The sequence below is a fragment of the Lontra canadensis genome, unplaced genomic scaffold (genome assembly GCF_010015895.1).
Source record: "Lontra canadensis isolate GAN:19392208 unplaced genomic scaffold, GSC_riverotter_1.0 scaffold127, whole genome shotgun sequence".
NCBI classification, from domain to species: Eukaryota; Metazoa; Chordata; class Mammalia; order Carnivora; family Mustelidae; genus Lontra; species Lontra canadensis.
Window position 1 is genome coordinate 2,409,043 of NW_022631121.1, and position 6,000 is coordinate 2,415,042.

Consider the following 6,000-nt stretch of genomic DNA (forward strand, 5'->3'; position numbering starts at 1 on the left):
CGCAACCTGCTAATTTAACACTGGAGCGCGTTATTGCAGTGTTAGGAGGAGAGAAAGAGGGAGAGAAAACAACAATACTGCAATGATCCAAATGATACAGTAGAATTATAGCAATTATAGTTCTACTTGTGGAAGAAAACCTTGCTGAGATCAGGCAAACAAACTGAAGCCTTGTGAGGATAACAAGCGTCGGGATTGACAGCCGGTGCTGGGAAGAGCCGGAGGGCACAAACAGAAATATTTGCCTCACCCCCACCCCCTTAACTCCAACCAGTCAAGGTTAACCTCCACAAATGCTGCCTTCAGTCTCATCCACTCCGGGGTACACATTTTATGCACAAATCGTGGTCTCTCCTTCTGGAAGTCTGATAATAGGAGGAAATACAACATAATCCGCTTGCCTAGCACTAGTCCCTCGCTGCCTCTGTCCCCTGCTTGCCCTCCACTCCTTACCCCTGACCCAGTTCTTCCCAAGGCGGCGGGGAACTGTTTGTGGACGGTGTTTGTTTGTTGATGTGTTTTCAGAGCATCAGCTCGTGGAAAGGTCCGAAGGGACTGACAACTTGGGTTTCCAGGGAAGAGTCCTTGGTGTTTCCCAGGCCCCCCTCTTCCAAGTGTAGTCCGCGGGAACCCTGGGTTCCACCAACAGGGCTCGGCTGGGAGAGGATGACCGCGGCCGACCGAGCCCTCAAGGTACGGACGTGTGGGTGTCATCACTGCGTTAGGACAGCTCCCCTTATTTGCAAACTTCGCCACTTTTGGTTATCCTTCCGCAGGCAGGGAAGGGGGTGGGGAGCGAGAACTAGAGAGAAAACAGACCCCACCCCCCACCGCAATCATCCCCTCAGGCGGCCAACCGAGGCATTTTCTAGCCTTGCTCTGTGCACAAAGCCAGGCGAGCCGGCCGCAGCTCACGTCTGCCCTCGGAAGGCGGGGGAGGAGGGGGAGGAGCGGAAGGTGCCCCCTTCTCAGGGGCGAGAAGCAAGTGTTTGGGCTCTCACCCAGAGTCCCTCGGCGGGACCTCTCCTCCCTCCCGCCCCATCTCCTGCCGCACCGTTCCCCAGGTTTCCAGACCAGAGAGGGAAACTTCTCGGCGCCCTGTAATCGCCACCATCTGGCTTCTCCTCTCCAACGCCGCGGGACGGCGGGACCCTGGGTGCGTCCAGGGTCGGGGCGTCCCCGGTGCAGCCACCGTTATTCTGTAGCTGCTGCTCCTGGCGCCCCCGGACTTGGGGTGTGTGTAGGGGGCATGGGTAGGAGCTCACGTCAGGAGCAGCAAGGGACCCAACGCCGGCGTCAGTCCGGAGGCCCATGCCGACCCCCGCTGTCGCCGTCCTCGCAGCGGAGCCCCCCTCTCCGGCTCGGCTCCGCGCCACGGCCAGAGCGCGCCCCCTAGCGGGGGTCTCCGGGTGGGCCGGGCCCTTCCGCCGCAGCCTCTGGGCACTGAAGTTGGCAGATCCTAGTGATACTGCAGGAATGAATGGGGGAAGAAAACAAAAGCCTTGGAAACATTTCCAAGTGTGCAATAAAAGACCCATCTGTACCTTTCTTCTCCAGCGCGTTCGTGGTTAATGTCCCCCCATGCGCGCGAGAGGGGAGATAATTGCTGGGTGGATTCTTGCTGGAGAACCTCAGGAAACACTGGCCCGAGAAGTGGAATAATTGGGGGTGGGGCGAAGGCAAGCGTGCAGAGGCTGCAACACCAGCCTGAGATCTGAATCCGCGGTCTCTGGGGTGTTCATGGAGTCCTAGCCGCGTGTGCCCTCAGGTTCCTCAGTCCCTAGTGAGGAGTCATCTGAAGGTAGCTACTCTAATATTTATTTTATTTGCAGTCGATCTCTGTGGCACCCCCACATCCTGGCTCTATGATCCCCTCCCACCTTCTGACTCTAGACTACCCCACGTTCGGATTCCAGGACTTTCCAGTTTTTGCCTCAGTGATTCCCCCGCCTTCTGTCTTCATGATCCCTCCACCTTCTGCCTCCGTCGGTCCCCAACCTCTGACTTGATGGCCTCCTACTTTCTCACTCTCCGGGAATCTGGCCACCGCCCTGCCCCAACTCACCCAGGCACTACCCGCCTCCGGCAGCGTCTGCATCAAGCAATCGTCAACCCCAGATTCCACCACGCTCCACTACTCACAAATCACCTACTCCCACTTGGTCTGGCCAGAAACAGACAAAAGAGAAAGGCAGGGTTCCTGTCCATCCCTCGTGGACTTGTTCAACCTAAAAATGGTGAGTGTTCTTGAAGTTCTTAGAGCCTCTGGTGGAAAGTTACTGATGAAGACTTTGCAAAGATGAAAAATTATTAGTTCAAATCAATCCATAACTTACTTCTTTTGCACTAGTGTGTTAAGCCTCACGCATCAATCAGAAAAACACAGATCGAGCTTAGGACGTGGAGTGTCTGTATATTCATGTCCCCAGTCCTGCAGGATTTTAAAGTCTTGCTAAGGCCACCAAAACATTTAATAGGTAAGGTCTAGAAAGGAGGGTCCAAAAATAGGAGTGATAAGGGCTCTTTGGAGTCCCTTATGTTGCCATGTGTCTCGATAATTGTGAAGTTCTCCAGACTTTCCATGCCCAGAAAAGGCTGGTATTTCAGAGTGGGGGGGAGGAGCAGATGGAAGGGGTCCTGTGGGAAAGGAGACGTGGGTGTCCCCGTGTTTAATTGAGAGTTGCATTGTGTTGAAAGGAGGAGGGAAGATGCCAAAGCTGAGCAGCGTTCTGTTCCCTTCGTCACAGAATAACCTGCGAGGAAAAAAAAAGAAAAAAAAAAAAAGCCCGCAACTAAGACAGAGCCGGCTTTGCAATAGATACCATTAGATCCACAGTGCCTCTGGAATACAGATATCTAATTTCCTGCCGCAAATCACTTACCCGATCAGAAAACACAAATAGCTCAACAGAAGGGGAAAAAATAGAGGAGGAGGACGAGGACGAGGAAGAAAGGCCCCGGAATAAAAATAACTGCGCAAAAGGGCTTGCATTCCACGCGCTGACAGGCGTCTCCTCCAAATCTGGGACAGTTGCGTCCTCCCCCAGCAGCCCCCCTTCTGCCCTCGGACTTTCCAGCCCCCCGGGATCCGTTTCGGGGACACTCTGCATCTTTGGGAGAAGGAGGGCGTCTCCCCAGCTGCGAGGAGGGCGGCGGGAGCGGAGAGCTGCGACCCTCACGGACTAGGGGCCTCTCGGGGCGGTGGAGGCAGGGCCCGCCCGCAGCGACGTCGCCTCCTCGCACACCCCGGCACCGCTCGGCCTGCGCGGCCTCGGTTTCCCCGTCGGGAAGGAGGCTCCCCCACGTCGTGTCGCCTCCCGGCTCTCTCGGGGACCCGGGGAGCTGAGTCCGCTGGCACCGACGACTGGCGGCGGGGCGGGGGGGGGGGGATGTGGTGGGCGCGGGCGGTCAGCGCGGGGACCCGGAAGGGCGCCCGCGAGAGGGCGCGGGCGGGGAGGTGGCCTGCGGGGAGAGGCGCACCGAGCCGGCGGCCCCGACACCGCCCGGCCCTCAAGAACGACCGCGGTGGTGGATGCAGGCGGAGAGTCGGGGCAGTAAACGCGCGAGGCGAGCAAAACCAGCTGCCCAGATGCAAATGCACCCGAAGTGAGCCTTGGCAGGTTTTCCTTGGGGACTCAGTGAGCAGATCCCAGATTTTGTTTTGTTTTGTGTTGCTTTGAGTGGGAAGTCGTAGGTTTCTCACAACCGCCTGAAATGTTGTGTTGCATGCCTCAGAATAGCACATTCTTTCCCGCTCTGGAGACTTTGCGGGTCTCAGCACAGTTCCCGGCACCCGGGAGCAGCCAGTAATCTTGTCGGCCCGGGAGAATAGCGAGACGGCTGTGGGAGGGTAGAGGGTATTTTATTTGAGCAAATGACCGCTGATTTTTCATTCTCATGAGGGTGGGCGCTGATTGGTCTCCTGGCAGTCCCCCCTTTCTTCTCTGGGCCTCGTTTTCTTTCCTCACTTCTCCCTTTACTGCTATTGGGGGCATTTCATTGTTTTTTTACTTGCACAATTTAAGGCTGGGGAGACGCTAAGAAGAAATTAAAACCAATGTATTCTGCTCAGAGAATCCCGAAAAGGCTAGAAAGATTGAAACCCCCAGTTCAAGTGAATTTGAGACCCAGGAGTGATTTTTACTTATTTCTTTTCATGGATAATAGAGAGTTGGTATTATCTGTCACTGTATGTTCTCTCTAATAGCTCCAAGACTATAATCTAACAGGTGTAAAATTTCCCTTTTCTGAGAAACGAAGAGCCCACCAACACTATCTTTTAAATAGTAGAAATAGAAAATGCAGTTGCTGACAGTCTTTCACACTGGAGAATCAATTCTAGGCCAGCTTGCTTTCCTTCCTTCCTTCCTTCCTTCCTTTCTCTCCCTCTTTCTTTCTTTCTTTCTCTCTCTCTCTCTCTTTTTCTTCTCTCTTTTTTTTTCCATATACAAACCTGGTTTTGGGGGTAGGGTGGTGTATACCATGCACAGAGAGTTGTAAACAAAGATGAGCTGATTGGAATTCTGGGGCCCCAGGCAAAAATATCCAGAAAGGGCTTTTAACTCTCTGCCAACTGCAAAAGGGACTGATCATCAAAGAAAATGCCTGTCTTTTCTTTCACCCACTTCCCTTTATCTCCCCTCAAACTATGGCCTGCTTAGGTATCAGGCATCACAGGATGGGGAGGGAAAAGGCGGAGGAGAGAGTTGTTCAGAGACTCTCCTTGCCCTGCAAGGCCTCTGCAGCAGGCTTCTAGCTGGGTTCATTCATCTGCTTGTTCATTCTCAGGCACCCCTTCCACAACTCCCCCCCCACCCCGCCTTCCAAGCACCCCATCAGTGAGGTCAGGCTCCCACTCCCACAGCACAGAACGCAACAGGATCTTCCCCAGAATGTTTTATGGAAGACAGGAGGGGAGACCAGCAGGGGTGGGGGGGGTGGGGGGTGGTGCCCATCGATCTCATAATGGGCCAGCTCCTGCCCGCTTCTCTTCACCAGCTTTTGGGTTGAAGCATTTTGATGTTATTTATATAAAGGAAATGACATCAGAGTAACCTTTTTATTGCATTACACTAAAGGGAGATTGAACTATAACTTTGAAAATTGTGACATTCCAATGAGAGCTATATTAAATTGCTTAAAAACATTTTGAAGGCATCATTGGTCTTGTCTGTAGTGGTAAGTGAAACAAAGGATTTCACAGCATGTCAGGTTTAATACTAACTATGTTCATATTTAAGACTTTCAGCTATTTAACAGAAGAGAGGAGAAAGGGAGATGGTGACGTAGTGAATGTGGAGGGTGGAAGAGAGAAGACAGAAGCCACCCTGGGGAGGACCATCCTGACCATAATAGCTGACACGCTGGGCCTTGACTGTGCACCAGTCGTTGTCCTGAGTGCTTTCCACATTGACTGATTGTTTTCCTGACAACCCTATGAGGAAGGTTCTATTATAATCCCTCTTTTACAGAGGAGGGAACTGAGGCATGGAAGGTGTGACCAGCTGGTCCCAGTTTTCCGGTGGGTTGCCTGGTTTTCACCCGGAAAGTCCTGTGGTCCAGCCAGTCTCTCAGTCCGGGGCCCACTGGGGTGGTTGGTTCCCCGAGAAGCATGGGAAGGAGTAGTTTGTCCAAGGTCACAGAACCCAAGCCAGGTTGTAAACCCCCGCGATCTGACTCACGTTAGCAGCGCTGAGCTCAGTAAATCGGGTCCGTTTTACAGGTGAGGAACTTGAGGGCCAGAGAGAAGTGAAGTGATTTGTCCACAGTCACACAGCTTACGAATGGCAGGCGGGACACTACAATTTGGGACTCGTGAGTCCACTGCCTTACTACCCTCAGCTACCTCTGATTAAAAAAAGAGCTTTCATAGAAAACAAGGTGGCTTTTTAAAACATCTTAAAGACAGAACTAAGGAACAGAAAGAGATAATATGCAAGAAAGAGATGTATACCATATTCAGACCTGCAGAATCATCACCAACTGAAAGTAAGTAACAGA